We start from the raw sequence: 17,542 nt of genomic DNA on the forward strand, positions 1-17,542 counted from the left end.
ATTTTGAATTCATCAAAAGTTTAACTTTTGTCATTAGTGTTCAAAAACAGCAAAAAATGAAATATTTTTGAAAATAGTACTTGTCAAAACATAAAATCAATATATAAAGAAATCTGTTATAACTCAGCAATAAAAACTCAACCCAATTAAAAGATGGCCAATAGAGTGTTCACTTAGGCAGCACATATACTACAAGTGGAAAGACACAGAGATTAGCATGACCCCTATGAAAAGACGACGTGCAAGTTTGTGAAGGAGTCTATATTTTTTATGCTGAGTCCATCCCTGAGCTGTAAGCCACCATCAAGAACATGAAGTGGGTGATTTGAGCCTTGAGCAGCATCATCCTAACGTGTCCAGCATTGTGCCACTGAAGCTCTTCAGAGAGCTTGGTCTTTGATTTGCTTTGATGGTGGGTATTGTACCAACATCCGAATCCTAACAAAATATGGAAAAAAAAGGTTTTTTTTTTTTTTAAATTTCCTCCTGTAGTCATGAATGTTATATCTCCAATTAAAATACACAACTGGACATGAAAACATGTTCAACATCACCAGTCATCACTAATCTAAAGGGCAAGGAGACTTGGAATGCCAGCCTCAGCCTATGGTGTGTAGTGAGAACTTCTCTCAAGACAAAAACAGTAATAATGGCAAGGACTAAAGCATGTGCACAGGTCTGGACTTGATCTCAAACATCAAAAAGTAATTTTAAAGAAAATTACAAAGAGATACCACTTTACATCCACTGAGATGGTTAATTGTAAAAAAAAAAAAAAGATAATAACCAGTAGTAACAAGCCTATGGGAAAATTGAAACACACACATACACAGAAAATAGAAATATCCTTAAACTGTAAAACATAACTATATGACCTAGCAATTCTCCCACATACTCAAGAAGGATGCAAACATACAGTCACACAAGATCAAGTACACAAAGGCTCACCCAACTTTATTCGTAATAGCTGATTGTCAAGCCAGGCAGTGGTGGCACACCTTTTAATCCCAGCACTTGGGAGACAGAGGCAGGAGGATCTCTGTGAGTTCGAGGCCAGCCTGGTCTACAAAGCAGGTTCCAGGACAGGCTCCAAAGCTACAGAGAGAAACCCTGTCTTGAAAAACCAATAAATAAATAAAATACTCTATTGTCAAGTAATAAATGGATGATAGCCTCCTCCAAAGCCACAGATAAACCCTGTCTCAAAAAACAAATAAATGGATGATTTAAAAAAAAAAAAACAGATCTTAGGTGGATGGAGAGATGGCTCAGTGATTAAGAGCACTGGCTGCTCTTCCAGAGCACCTGGGTTTGATTCCCAGTACACACCTGGGAGATAACAACCACTGTAACTCTAGTTCCAAAGGATCCAGCATTGTCTTCTGGTCTCTACAAGCACTATACACATATAGTGAACACAAACATGCAGACAAAATACACACATAAAATCTTTTTTTTTTTAAAGCGTGCACTGGGGATGGTGAGATGGCTCAGAGGTTAAGAGCACTGGCTGCTCTACCTGAGGTCCTGAGTTCAATTCCCAGCAACCACATAATGGTTCACAACCATCTATAATGAAATCTGATGCCCTCTTCTATCGTGCAAGCACACATGCAGGCAGAACACTGTATGTATAATAAATAAATAAAATCTTTTTTTAAAAAAAGAGAACGAAAACCATGCACTGTCATGCCCCAAAGACATGTGTGTATGTGTGTGTGTGTGTGTGTGTAGTGTGTATAAATATATATATATATGCATATATATATATGAACCAGTAAGATGAATCATTGGGTGGAGATGCTTGCTACCAACCCTGAGAATGTAAGTTGGATCTCTAGGACCCACATGATAATAGGAGAAAACCAATTTCTCCAAGTTGTCTTCTGTACTCCACATTCACACATGCCTTGGCACATGTATGTGCATACACACAGATAAAATATAATTTAAAAAAGCAGTATGGTAGAACATTATTGGGCTATAAAATTGAAGTGCTCATACATGCTACAATATGAACTTTGACTTACTATGCTAAGTGAAAGAAGGCATTTCACAAACACGATTCTAATATGACATGTTCAGAAAGGCAAATCTATGAGGTAGTAGATTACTGAGACTGCACCAACCTATTATGAGAGCCATACAAAAAACAGATTTAATGGCCAGCTAAACAATTCAGTAGGACTTCCAAGTCTAACTTAAGTTTGATCCCTGAGACCCACATGGTAGAAGAAGAGAACTAACTCCTGCATGTTTCCTCTGGCTTCCATATGTATGCCATGCTCTATGTATGTCCACACTTGTAAATAAATGTAATTTAAAACAATTAAAAGAATGTAAAAACAGATTCAAAGGAAAGGGAGCAGGAGGAAGGAGAAAAAAAGACAGAAAATGAGACAGATGGATACGCTCAAAGTACATTAAAAACATACAGAAATGTTCCAATGAAGCCTATTGTGCACATTAATATACGATGTTTTATAAATCTCAAAGATTGTTTATTCAGCAGGGTTTGTTTGCTTGCATTTTGTCTTGCTCCATTTTGAGACAGACTGTCACTGTGTAGTTCTGGCTGGCCTGGAGCTCAAATGTAGACTAATGTACATGCAAAGATCTGCCTGCCTCTTCCTCCTGAGTATTGGGATTAAAGTGACCTACATCATGCCTGGCTGCTTGTTTGTATTTTGACTTTCAGATTCATGATAGAGAAAGATGTCCTCTCATGATAGAAATAGGCTGTCCCCAAACTAGTGGATATGGTTCTGCCTCCTACTCCTCCACCTCTCAAGTGCTGGAATTAGATGTGTTCTACCATATCTAAAAAAAAACAAATCTATGAATAATAGCTATGCTACAGAATGAAGAGTGTTATGAACCTTGAGCATGTTAAATAAGATCAGCTAATCTTTGGTTAAAGAGATTCAGGATTGTAGAAAGGGTTCAGTCCTGATTAAGCAATGTCAGCTCAACTATGGGCAGTTTATTGGTGAGCACTAATTACTAGGCAAGGCAGGCTTTGAAAAAGCTAACAATTTGCATCTATATAAGAAGAATGCATTTTTCAGCAGGGCGGTGGTGGCACATGCCTTTAGTCTCATCACTTGGGAGGCAGAGGCAAACAGATCTCTGTGAGTTAGAGGTCAGCCTGGTCTACAGAGCTAGTTCTAGGACAGCCAGAGCTGTAACACAAAGAAACCCTGTCTCAAAAAAAAAAAAAAAAAAAAAAAAGGATTTTTTTGTTTTTGTTTTTGTTTTTGTTTGTTTGTTTGTTTGTTTTGAGACAGGGTTTCTCTGTATTGTATTGTTTCAGAGCCTGTCCTGGAACTCACTCTGTAGGCCAGGCTGACCTCTAACTCATTAAAGGCGTGCACCACCAACACCGGCCAGCTGGTATATTTTTAACTTTGAGATTGCAAATAAATCCCCATTTATGACTTTGGTTAGCTCTGCTGTAAAAACACAAAATTGGTATGATTTATGTGGGGCCTCCCTACAACATCCCATTGTTTATTTGAGAAAGGATGGTTCCCATCTGCCTCAAGCTCATACCCAATCTTGTGTGCTTTTCCAGAAATAGCCACCATACAAGGTAAAAATGGCTACAATTATTCACAGAATATTTAAATGATGTCATTTATCATTTAGCATTGTAACATAACAAAATTAATGTACAAGTTTCTTGTTGGTGTTTTTGGGACAGGGTTTCTCTGTATTGCTTTGGAGCCTATCCTGGAACTCACTCTGTAGACCAGGCTGGCCTTGAACTCATAGAGATCTACCTGCCTCTGCCTCCTAAGTGCTGGGATTAGAGGCATATGCCATCAACGCCCAGCTCTCTTGTTGGTATTTTAACAATTACCATGAGCTGTGACTGGAATCTGAAGTTGGGAAGGATTAAATTGGTAGAGAAGAAGAACAGGAATTGATAGAAGGAAACAAGTTTATTAAAAAGCCAACTCTGACAGCCAGCGGTGGTGGCACATGTCTTTAATCCCAGCATTTGGGAGGCAGAGGCAAACAGATCTTTGTGAGTTTGAGGCCAGACTGATCTAAAAAACAAGTTCCAGGATAGCTGAAACCTGTCTGGAAAAATAAAAAGTAAATTAAAAGGGGCTAGAGACATGGCTCAGTGGTTGAGAGCACTGGCTGTTCTTCCAGAGGTCCTGAGTCTAATTCCCAGCACCCATATGATGGCTCACAACCATGCCTAATGAGATCTAGTGCCCTCTTCTGGCCTGCAGGCAGACATGCAGGCAGAACCCTGTACATGTATTAAATAAATAAAGAAATCCTTATAAATAAGTAAATAAATAAATAAATAAATAAAAATGTCATCTTTGAGGCAGGCAGTTGTGGCACAATGGCACATGCCTTTAATCCTTTAATCCTGCATTCAGGAGATAGGGACAGGCAGATCTCTGAGTTTGACTCCAGCCTGCTTTACAGAGTAAGTTCCAGGACAGCCAAGGCTACACAGAGAAAACCTGTCTTGGAAAAAAAAAGAATGCCATCTCTGTAGCCAGGTGTGATGGTATGGTGGTGCATGCCTTCTTTCAGTTTCTCTGCAGAATCAAAAAAAAATCGATTTTATTCTCCTATAGTGGATTAGCTGGAACCTAGGAGAGGTACTCTTCCTTACAAAGGATTAGTGAAGGCAGAAGGCAAAGGAGTAGACAGGGAAATGCACAATTTTAAACAAATCTGTTATGTTTTGATCCATGATTTACAACTCAAATGTATTATGCTACTGTCTTACTCTGCTTTCTAACAAGATGTTGCAGTCTGTATTAATACATAAAGGACACCATTTGGAAGGTTTAAGAGCAATACACCAATGTCATCCTGGCTCTGTTGAGGGCCTCTGGCTACACCACTATGAAACAAATGGTATCACAATAGCAGGAAGTCACAGATGAGGCCAGAGGGACTCAGATGTTAAGCCTACTCTCTCTCTTTCTCTATCTCTCCTCTCCTCTCCCCTCCTCTCCTCTCTCCTCTCTCTTTTTAACTACCCTTTGTCATGAGAACTAAACCACTCATTGAAGCCAACATTAAGTCATTTTAATGGCAAAGCCATTATGACCTAATTTCCTCCCACCAAGTCCTGGTTCTCAAAGGTTCTGTAAGGTTTTGGTACTGCCCTATTAGAGACTGGGCCTCTAACACATGAATCCTTGGGAGAAGAAACCACAGGGCAAACTATAGTACTTACAATTCTAGAAGCCAGAAATCCTAACATGAGGGTCAAGGCACTTACTGATCTTCCAGAAGACTAGGGAGCTCTACATGGCAACTCACATCTGTCTGTAACTATGGTTTCAGGAGATCTGATGCCCTCTTATGGCCTTTGAGAGCACCAGGCACACATGTGGTGGACATACATGCAGGCAAAACACTGTTAATAATAATTAAAAAAAAAAAGATCCTAAAATCAAGACATGTATTAGGCTTTGGTTCCCTGGATATTCTAAGCAACAATTTGTTTTCTTACCTGCTCTGGCTTCTGGCTTCTAGAGTGAATGTGAAATCTGTTTTCTGGCCCCTTTATTGTCAAGGGCAACAGCTGAGCAATTTTTCCCTCTCCCTACACTTTCCTTCCTTCCTTTCTCTCTTTTCTTTTTGGTTTTTGTTTGTTTTATTTTATTCTATTTTGCTTTTCTGAGACAAGTCTCACTATGTAGCCCTGGCTGTCCTGGAACTCACTCTGTAGACCAGGCTGGACTTGAATTCACAGAGATCCTCCTGCCTCTGCCTCCTGAGTGCTGGGATCAAAGGCGTGTGCCACCACTGGCCAACTCTACTGTTTCTTTCTCCTCTCTCTTTGTCACGTCTGCTTCCATGGTCATGCCCCCCCCTTCCCAGTGATTCTGACACAAATGTCTCCTTCTCTTACAAGGATTTTTGTGATTACGTTGAACCTAACCAAGAAACCCAGGTTAGTCTTCTCATTTCAGCATCTTTTGACTTCAGCCAGGTGTGGTAACACAAGCCTGTAACCTCAGCACCTGAGAGGCTGAAGCAACAGATTTCAAGGCTGGTAAGGTATACAGCAAGGTTGTGTGTGTGTTACATATGAAAACATTATATATAAATTCATTTATATATGTGTGTGTGTCTTTGGCTGCATTTCTTATATCTGCAAAATCCCTTTGTCATATCAAGAAAGATATACAGTCTCTCTCACAGCTATCCTCCTAAGGTTTTCTCTGATGTTCTATCTGCTGCTGCCATGATGATATAAGAAGCACCACCTGGCTACCCAGGAGACAGCTGGCCAGGTGAGGTGTCACTATACAGAGAAAGAAAATGAGAAGCTCACTATCTTTAAACCTATGTGCTTGGGGCTCTTAAGAGGACTCCAGTGGGGAGCTTGCTGCCAAACCTGGCAACCTATGTTTGATTCCCAGGACCCAGAAGACAGAAAAAGAACAGATAAGAACTCTGACCTCCACCGCCACAGGCCAGAAGAGGGCACCAGATCTCATTACAGATGGTTGTGAGCCACCATGTGGTTGTTGGGAATTGAACTCAGGACCTCTGGAAGAGCAGCCAGTGTTCTTAATTGCTGAGCCATTTCTCCAACCCCTCTTCCAACATTTTTTAAAGCTATGTCCTTCATCAAGCTTATTGTGAGTGATGATAGATTCATGCACTCAGGGTGTTCAAATCTCTGTCTTACAAGAACAACTCCTGGACCTTTATCTACCTTCCTTCCCGACCAACAAGGACCTACTTTTTACATTCTCAGTCCTTGTGCCTGTCTTACTTAGGATTTCTATTGCTGTGAAGAGACACCATGACCACAAATAACCCTGTTTGTTTGGTTGGTTTTTTGTTTTTTGAGACAGGGTTTTTTGGTGTAGCTTTGGAGTCTGTCCTGAAACTAGCTCTTGCAGCCCCGGCTGTTCAGGAACTCGCAGAAATCCACCTGCCTCTGCCTCCTGGGTGCTGGGATTAAGGGCATATGCCACCACTTCAAGGCCTCACAACAACTCTGATAAAGGAAAACATTTAATTGGGGTGACTTACATTTTCAGAGGTTTAGTCCTGGTGCAACATGGTAGTGTGCAGATAGACATGATGCTGGAGAGGTAGCCGAGAGTCCTAAATCTTGCACAGGTAACAGGAAGTGGTCTGAGACACTGGACATGGCTTGAGCATACATGAGACCTCAAAGCTACCTCCACAGAGACACACTTCCTCCAACAAGGCCATACATACTCCACCAAAGCTATACCTCTCAATAGTGCTACTCCCTATGAGCTTATGGGGGCCAATTACATTCAAACCACCACAGTGCCTAAATACCTAATCATTGTAATCTGCATTTGGGACCATGAAACAAGCAGACATCTGTGGTTAGAGAGGACAAGGCTAAACCACTTTTGCTATCTTATGATTACCAAATTGCATGGTACTGATATTTTTCTCCCAATTACTTACTTTCAGAATGCTATATATGATCTATTTCTAAACATGTTTGTTTTACTTATTTTATTGATGTTTTGCTTGCATGTGTGTCTTCAAGAGTGGCAGATCCCCTGGAACTAAAGTTACAGACAGTTGTGAGCTGCCCTGTGGGTGCTAGAATTGAACATAGGGCCTCTAGAAAAGCAGCCAGTGCTCTTAAGCCCTGAGCCATCTCTCCAGCCCTTCTAAACTTGTTTTTAAGCCTAAAAAATATTCAAGAAAATAATACAAATAACAACAACAAAAATCCGGGTAGTGGTGGCACCTGCCTTTAATCCCAGCACTTGGGAGGCAGAGGCAGGTGTATCTCTCTGAGTTTGAGTCCAGCCTGGACTACAAAGTAAGTTCTATGATAGACAGGACTGTTACACAGAGAAACTCTGTCCAAGAAAGGAAGAAAGAAAGAAGAAAGAAAGAAAGAAAGAAAGAAAGAAAGAAAGAAAGAAAGAAAGAAAATGTGAATAATTAACTTTTGTTTTTCTCTTTTAAGCAGGTTCTCTCCATATAGTCCTGGCTGTCCTGGAACTCACTATGTAGACCATGCTGGTTTTGAACTCACAGAAGTCCTTCAGTCTAATTAACTTTTCAGATAATTAACTTTTACTTCTTTAAAAAGAATAGTCTTAGGGATGGAGAGATAGTTCATCGGTTAATAGCACTGGTTGCTCTTCCAGAGGACCTGGGTTCAATTCCCAGCACCCACATAGCAGTTCACAACTGTCTGTAACTCAGGTTCCAGGGAATCTGACACCTTCACACCAATGCACATAAAGTGAATTTAAATAAATTATATAAAAAGAATAGTCATAATGAGGTGTGGTGGTGCATGTCTTTAATCCCAACACCCGGGAGACAGAGGCAAGTGGATCTGGTGTACAGGGTGAGTTCCAGGACAGCCAGAGCTGTTACACAGAGAAACACTGTCCCAAAAGAAAACAAAAAGGAATACCCTTAGGTGAAAGCGGTTTTTGTTTTGTTCACAGTGTTAGGGCTTTGGCTTTTCAGAATGTTTACTGCAGTGAATATCATAACCAGTACTGTTGACGTTGACCTCTTGGTCCATGCTAAGATAACAAAGGTTTAATGAATCATCACTTCTATACACCCAATGTTAAAGTCCATGCAACACAGGCCATATTTTGAGAACTGCTGACTAGAAGGAGCATGAGAAACTTCCCGGATTTAGACAAATGGTTCAAGAAGGGGCGAGTGGAACCAGCTCTCTGTGGGGAAAATGGTTTGGGAGGTGGGCTCTAAAATGAAAACATCAGTGGGAAAAGCTGGAGCTCATTTCTGCAAAATCTACTAAACTAATTTTAACTTTTTGGAATTCACAATGAAAGGAGCAGGGCTGGAAGTAGATGTACTTGGGAAGTGTAAACGTTTTGGAAACAGGAAGAATGGTAAAGTCAGCTCTCACTGTGGGGAAGTAAAACAAACAAACAAAAAAGAAAGCTACCTGTCAGATGGCTGCATTGGTAGTCCAAAAACCAACAGAAAGAAAGAAAGGGAGGGAGGGAGGAAAAGAGGGAGGGAAGAAGGTAGGAAGGAAGGGAGGGAGGGAGGGTGGCAGGGAGGGAGAAAATGTAAACTGGTGGGTTGAGTTGGATACCCTTAATCCCAGGAGGCATGAAGATCCCTGATTTTGAGGCCAATTTGATCTACATAGAAACTTCCAGATCTGCCAGGGCTACACAGTAAAACCCTGTTAAAAGCACTAGCTGGTCTCCCAGACGTCTTGAGTTCAATTCCCAGCAATCCCATGGTGGCTCACAACCATTCATAATAAGATTTTGTGCCCTCTTCTGGCCTGCAGTCATACATGTAGGCAGAACACTGTATAAATAATAATAATAATAATAATAATAATAATAATAATAACAACAACAATAATAAACCTGCCAGTTAAGGCACACATCTTAAATCCCAGCACTTGGGAGGTAGAAGGAGGGGGATCCTTGAGTTCAACGCCAGCCTGGTCTGCAAAGTGAATTCTAGGACAACCAGGGTTACATAGAAAACCCTGTCTTGAAAAACAAACAAATGGGCTGAAGAGATGGCTCAGTGGTTAACAATGCTGACTGCTCTTCCAGAGGACCTGAGTTCAATTCCCAGCATCCATGTAGCAGGTAGCAACTTGTCTGTAACTCCAAGATCTGACACCCTTACACAGACATACATACAGGCAAAACACCAATGTACATAAAATAAGAGTAAAAAAAGTATTAAAAAAAGAAAAACCAAATAAACAAATAAAATAGGACTGGAGAGTTGGCTCAAGATTAACAATACTTGTTGCTCTTGCAGAGGACCCAGTTTTGATACCCAGCATCCCACAAAGTGGCTCACAATAATCTGTAACTCTGTAATTCCAGTCCCATGGGATCTGATGCTCTCAGCAGGCAACAAACACACATGTGGTCCACATACAAGCAAAACAACATATACTTAAAAAAATAATCTAGTAAATTTCCATATTCTAAGAGAGAGAGGAAACAAAGAGGTTTAGAAATCATTGCCATATCAAAGTTAATGAAGTTAACATTCACTGAATGACAGGCCCTGTTCATATTAACTGTCTGTTACTGTAACAAACACCTGAAATAATCAACATATAAACAAACAAGGTTTATCCAAGTGGTGATGGCATATGCCTTTAATCTCAGCACTTGGGAGGCAGAGGCAGTTTGAGACCGGCCTGTACTACAGAGAGGGTTCCAGGACAGCCAAAACTACACAAAGAAACCCTGTCCAAAAAATTATTTATTTGTTTATTTATTTATTGGAACAGAGTTTCTCTGTGTAACAGCCCTTGCTGTCCTAGATTAGGCTAGACTGGAACTCACAGAGATTCTCCTGCCTCTGCCTCTGGAGTGCTGGGATTAAAGGTGTACCCCACCATGCCAGACTGAACAGGTTAATTTTGACTCATAGTTTCAGATGTTCTAATCCATGATCACTTGCACGCTTTGCTTTGAGCTGAGCTAAGGTTGCACAGCACATGGACACATGTAGAACCAACCATTTGGCTGAAAAAAACATGAAAGAGAAAGAAGGGACTTGGTTCCTGCTTTCCTCTTAAAAACTCCATCCCCAGTAATTTAAAGATCTCTCCTCAAAGCCAAACCTCTTAAAATCCCCACTGCCTTCCAATGTTGCCACTTTAGTGACTAAGCCTTTAACACATATGCCTTTGAAGTACATTTAAGATCCAAACTGCAGGACCCCTATGGTGACATGTGCCTTTAATGTTGGCACTCTAGATAGAGGCAGGCAGAAGATCTCTGTGAGGTCAAGGCCCACCTGGTCTACATATAGCAAGTTCCAGGACAGCCAGAGCTTTATAATGAGACTGTCTCACACTAAAAAGAGGGGTGAGGCAGCAACAGAGAGATGACTCCGTAGTTAAGAGTTCTTACTGCTCTTGCAGGACAAAGCAGTTCCCAGCACCCGCATCAGGTGTCTCACAATCATGGGATCTAATGTCCTTTGACCTCTGTGGACACCTACATGTCCATGGTATACATAAACTCATTCAGGTTCACACATATACACTTAAATAAAAGATAAATATTTTTAAAATCCAAACTACAACATTCACACATTTAAATGAATGGCACCCCTTTTGAGTCTTGCACATGTATTGTATGTACACATCTACATACACAGGCATATATATGCATATGTGTATACATGAATACACACACACATACATATATCTTGTGAAGTAATAGTTTTAACTTTGTTTCATAAGATCAGAAAATGGTGGGAGAATTGAACAATTTATACAAGTGTTTAAATCCTGATTTTTCACCCCCGAAGATTTCAATTCTTTCTTTTGGTGACTTACAACCATAGAGAAAGCAAAAAGAAAAAAAAAGAAAATGGAATTATAAGGGCTCCTCATAGCCCTTATGAAAGTGGCTAGGTGTAGCTGAGTGGTAGAACACTTGTACAGGCCTTGAATTTGGCCCCCTGCAATTTCTACACACACCCTGCATAGCCCAGGCTGGCCTTGAACCCAAACTGATACTCCTGCCTTATCTTTTCAATGCTGGGATTACAGGCATGAGCCAATATGCCCTAAGTATCTCCTAGTGAACCCAGAGCTTGCTATTGCTAGACTCCCTGGTGAGCAAACTCCAGGGATCCTCCTGTCTGTCTCTGCTCCCCACAGTACTGGGAGAGCCACGCCTGGCTTTAATGGGGGTGCTGGGATCCAGGTTATGCTCCCCACGATTTCCCAGTAAGCACTTTACCCACTGGGCCACCTCCACAACCCTGGTCTCTGTTGTGTAGAGGTCTCATGAATCTTATGCTGATCTAAAACCTACTCCTTATATAACCTTGGATGACCTTCAACTTCTGATCACACTGCCTCCATCACCCAATGCTGGGATCACATGTGTTCTCCACCATGTCCAGTCATGTGGTACGAAAGACGAGCCCAGGATTTCATGTATGCCATGCAAATACTCTTACCAGCTGAGCTATACTTCCAACCCCACCCCTACCCTACCGGCTCTGTTACTTAGGAGGTGGAGGTCAGAAGATCAGAATTTTTTTTCCATGTTCTTCCTTTCTTCCTTTCTTTTTTATTACACACAGACACACACACACACACACACACACAAATAAAAAGAAAGAAAGAAGCTGAGTGTTGGTGGCACATGCCTTTAATCCCAGCACTGGGAGGCAGAGGCAGGTGGATCTTTGTGAATTCGAGGCCAGCCTGGTCTACAGAGTGAGTTCCAGGAGAGCCAGGGATACACAGAGAAATCCTGTGTTGAAAAAAAAAATAAGTAAACAAATAGTTATTTATTTTTCTTTTATGTGCATTGGTGTTTCGCCTCCATGTATGCCTATATGAGGGTGTCTACTCTCCAGGAACTGGAGTTACAGATATAGTGAGCTGCCATGTGGGTGCTGGGAATTAAACTTGTATCCTCAGGAAGAGTAGCCTGGAAGATCAGAAATTTAAGGTTCTCTCAGTTACATAGTGAGTTTGAGTACTGCCTAAGACACCTGAGATGCTGCCCAAAAGCAAAACAAAAGATATTATTGGAAACCTTTTAGAAAAGGATTGATGGGAGTTCATTTAGTACCTTTTATTTTATTTTATTGAGTCAGTCTTATTCTGAAGCCTAAGATGGCCTTGAACTCAAGCTGATAATCCTGCCTCATCCTTTGAGTGCTAGGGTTACAGGTCTGCTCCACCACACTCTACTGGCCCAAGTGTTTCATATTCCCAAGTCTCTTCAATACCAACTCCCGACCTGCTCCCTGCTGACAGCCATCAGACTCATATTCTAGTTCACTGGCTTTCCTATATTCTGAAGTTCTGTCGTCATCACAAGTGAATTTCATTTCCAAATAACTCATCTGATATCCTGTAATATTTCTCTGTCTCCTTATTCCAAAGCTCATATTCCAGTCCTTACCATCAATTATTTTTCCACCATTGAAATTGTAAATTTCGACCATCTTGTCATAACACATCTGAGAAATGTAACAAAAATATCAGTAATAACTGATTTATTATAATAGAGATATTTTTTCAAGGGGAAGGGTAAAGAAGAGATATAAAACCAAAAATAAAGTTTTAAAAAAGTGAGTATCTTCCCAAAGGCATTTCATCTATATTTCAGTGGTTCCCTTGACTTGAAATCTTCCACAGCTCTGTGTGTGTGTGTGTGTGTGTGTGTGTGTGTGTGTGTGTGTGTGTGTGTGTGTGCAGTGTTTCTGATGTTGGGGTCAAACCAATGGTCTCATGCTTGCAGAGCTCCTGTCTTGCTTACTCAGTTATACCCAAGGCTCACTTTGGCTTTCTTTTTCTTCTTCTTCATCTTTTTTTTTTGTTGTTGTTGTTGTTTAGTTTTTTTGACACAGGGTTTCTCTGTGTAACAGGCCTGGCTGTCCTGGAAATCACTTTGCAGATCAGGTTGACCTCAAAATCACAGAGATCCACCTGTTTCTTTCCTCCCTGAGTGCTAGGATTAAAGGCGCACAGCACCACCATCTTGCTATAATATTTTTATTTTTTTGTTTTTTTTTCAATACAGGGTTCCTCTGTGTAACAGCCCTAGCCATCCTGGAACTAGCTCTGTAGACCGGGCTGGACTTGAACTCACAGAGATTTCCCCCTACCTCTGCCTCCCGAGTTCTGGGATCAAAGGCATGCACCACCACTAAAAATTTCACTCTAAGTAACCTCTAGCTTCAAACACAAAATTTGACATGTTGTAGCCAGTTTCATTTTCTAATATTCAATGTAATCTCTTCTCTGACTTATGGATTATTTATAAATTTGTGCTGAGTTTTTAAAACATGAAGGAATTTTCTACAAATCTGTTGCTAATGTCTAGCTTAATTTGACTATGATCAAAAAACATATTCTATAGAATTCAAAATTTGTTGAAATTTGCCCAAGTCCTAGCGTATGGCCACTTTTGGTTAGTGGTATATATGTACTTTTGAAAAATATATTCTTTTGTGTGTGATATGTATGATATATATGTGTGAGTGTGTGTGTGTGTGTGTGCGTGTGTGTGTGTGTGTGTGTGTGTGTGTGTGTGTGTGTTCCCATCCAAATGTATAAGTATGGAGTCCATAAGTGGATGCTGGGTATTTCCCTCCATGTGTGTTTTGGCTTCATTCCTGTTGCTGTGATAAAAATATTCTGACCAAAAAGCAACTGAGGGGACATGGGAACATAAGGTTTGTTTTAGCACAGAATTCCAGGTTACAATCCATTACCTCAGGGAAGTCTGAGACAGCAGGTCACATCACATCCAGAACAGAGAGAAGAGGCTGCTGAGATAGTTTAGCCATTAGTGCAGACTACTCCTGAAGAGGACCTGAGTTCAATCCCCAGCACTCACACTGGGAAGCTTACAGACTTCTAATACCCTCTTCTGGGCTCCAAAGGTGTCTGCACTTAATGATGCATATATCCCAACAAAGATACACACATGTACACATAATTTTAAAAGAAATATATTTTTTTTGTTGCCAGCTGGTGGTGGTGTACACCTTTAGTCCCAGTACTCGGGAGGCAGAGGCAGGAAGAGGCAGGTGGATCTGTGTGAGTTCAAGACCATTGTGGTCTACAAGAGCTAGATCCAGGACAGCCTTGAACTTACAGAGATCCTTCTGTCTTGCCTCCCGAGCGCTGGGATTAAAGGCATGTGCCACCACAGCCTGGCTAGAACCATCTTTCTTATTGCCATCTTACCATATTAAAACTGTAATTCCTTATTACCTATACTCTCACATATTTTTTCAAAATGTAATATATATATATATATATATATATATATGTGTGTGTGTGTGAACATATATGTGCATGTCCCTAGGGAGGCTAAAAGAACAAAGATACCCTGGAGCTGGAGTTAAAGGCAGTTGTAGCTACCTTATGTGAGCATTGGGAACTGAATTCTGGTCCCCTGGGAAAGCAGCAAGTGTTCTTAATTATTAAGCCATTGTCCAGCCTCCCATATTTTCCTTTTAATATTTCTTTGTACCACAGTATTTTGTTTAATAAGGTACTATAGGGACTTTTCAGACAATTACTTTATTTGGCCAATATCCAATGCTGCTCTGAAGAACAGCATTGAGGGAATTATGTAAGTGGCAGATACAAATGTTTAGATGTAAGGAAAAGGCTTTTACTTCCTGAAAAGGCATTCCTTTATTTAAATGTTAAGAATTACCTAATCAAGCTAGGCATTGGTGGCGCACGCCTTTGATCCAGGCACTCGGGAGGCAGAGGCAGAGGCAGGTGGATCTCTGTGAGTTCGAAGCTAGCCTGGTTTACAAAGCAAGTGCCAAGATAGGCTCCAAGGCATACAGAGAAACCCTGTCTCAAAAAAACAAAAACAAACAAACAAAAGAATTACCTAATCAGATCTTATATGATGAATAACACCACATAGTTATTTAGACACAGGAAGCATAAACTGCCGATAGAACTTGCTAGATTAAGGACACAAGTTGCAAAAAATAGTAGGAGTTAGAACTATAAACAGACATAGTGCTTCTAGCTTATCCATCTTCCCAAATCAAGCTATTTTGGTGTTACTCTCTGGCCCCATTATATTGTTGCTCTCTTCCTCTCCTCTCCCTTACATGTTTGGTTTCCCTTGTCTCTCTAAATATGAAGAATTTATCAGTCATTCTAATCAAAAAAAAAAAAAAAAAAAAAAAAAAAAACTGTGCTCTTGCCTGCCCCCTAGGTTTCTATTTGCTTACAGGTCAGTCTTTTCAGAACTGGTATATTTTAATCTAGTCACTGAACATACACGGTCACACAGACATCCAATCTTAGCACTCTGCTGGCCAATGCCAGAGGGACCATGATTCAAGGCCAACCTGGACTATTAATGGAGACCCTGTTCCAAAAAAAAAAAAAACAAAGAAAAAAACCAAACAAACAAACAAAATAGGGCTGTGGTTGTGGCTCAGTTAACAGAGCGTTTGCCTACCATGCACCAAGCCTTGGGTTCTGTCCCCAGCAACAAGAAACTGGGTGTAATCTCAATGCTGTGGAGGTGGAGGAAGGTGGAGCTCTGTGAGTTCATGTCACCCTGGTACACAGTTCCAGGACAGACAGACAGGGCTACTAGAGAGAGCCTGTCTCAAACAAACATGAATTCAAGGTCATTCGCAGCTCATAGCGAGTTTGAGGCCAGTCTGACATACTTAAAAACCTTGTTTCAAAATAAACCCGGCCTCTGAGGCTGAAAGTTCCCATAAAAGAAATTACAGAGACCCACTTAAATTTTAAACACAATGAAAAACATACGATATCTATATCTACAGCCATAAATGAGATCTGTGCTCACAACCAGTTTGATGAGAGATAAAGAACAACCAGGAATGGACTTGGTTATAAAAAGTCCTGTGTTGGGGCTAGAGATGATTTGGAGGTTAAAAGCACGTGCTGCTCTTGCAGAGGACCTGGTTAGGTTCCTAGCATCGAGGTCGCTGCTTACAACTCCACTTCCAGGACTCTTGTGGGCACCAGAGACTACACAGTGTACTTATGTACAAACAGGCAAACCTCATACACATAAAATAAAATAAAGTTTTTTTTTCATAAGAGTGTTTGTTTTGCTTGCATGTATGCTGGCATACCCCACATGTGCCTGTTGCCCATGGAGGTCAAAAGACGGTATTTGATTCCGTAGAACTGGAGTTACTGATGGTTCTGAGGCTCAGTGTAGATGATGGGACACAATTGCAAGTCCTCTGCAAGAAAATATGCTCTTAACATCCGGTGGTGGTAGTGCATGCCTTTAGTCCCAGCACTCAGAGAGGCAGAGGCAGGTGGATCTCTGTGAGTTCGAGGTCAGCCTGGTCTACAAGAGTGAGTTCAAGCCTCCAAAACCACAGAGAAATCCTGTCTCGAAAAACCAAAACGAAAAGAAAAGAAAAAAAAAAAAAAAAAAAGGAAAGGTGCTCTTAGGCATCCTTGAACCATCTTTTCATCCCCTAAATAAAACGTTTCTGTTTTCTGAGATAGGGTTTCTCTATGAAGTCCTGAAACTCGATATTCCAGAGTGATGGGATTAAAGGCTTATGCCACAACACCTGTCTAAATAAAATACTAAAGAAAAAGTCATGGTGTCATTCTGATGTCTTCTCTTTAAGGCAAGGTTGGAAAGGAAGTCAAGTTTAGAGGCAGAAGTTATCAATTTTATTTTTTAAGCTTTTTGAGACAAGTTCCACATAACCCTGGCTGTCCTGGAACTCACTGTGTAGACCAGGCAGACCTTGAACTCATAGATTTGCCAGCCTCAGCTTCGTGATAGCGAATTAAAGGTGTGCACCACCACACCAGGCTTTTTTTTTTTTTAAATCTTGTGGATTGCATTTGTATGCATTGACATAAAAGCAAAAACAAAAATAGACAAGTACCATTTTAAATTCCAGATGTCAACATCAGACACTCATCCAGTCAGTTCTAAATTTCTTTCTTCCTTTTTTTAATTTTTTTCTAGACAGGGTTTCTCTGTGTAGCTCTGGCTGTCCTGGAACTCACTCTGAAGACTCGGCTGGCCTAGAATTC

General features: G+C 40.7%; 1 protein-coding gene and 1 non-coding gene across 2 annotated transcripts in view; one reads left to right on the plus strand and one right to left on the minus strand.

Annotated features, from left to right (window-relative positions):
- Sumo1 (small ubiquitin like modifier 1) overlaps positions 1 to 17,542 on the minus strand; it is a 43,569-nt gene that overhangs the window by 25,302 nt on the left and 725 nt on the right. The window lies entirely within an intron of this gene.
- On the plus strand, positions 166 to 269 carry LOC127226567 (U6 spliceosomal RNA). Its single transcript, XR_007834897.1, has one exon. It is a non-coding gene; the product is annotated as a U6 spliceosomal RNA (small nuclear RNA).

This window comes from Phodopus roborovskii, unplaced genomic scaffold (genome assembly GCF_943737965.1).
Source record: "Phodopus roborovskii unplaced genomic scaffold, PHOROB, whole genome shotgun sequence".
Taxonomy (NCBI): Eukaryota; Metazoa; Chordata; class Mammalia; order Rodentia; family Cricetidae; genus Phodopus; species Phodopus roborovskii.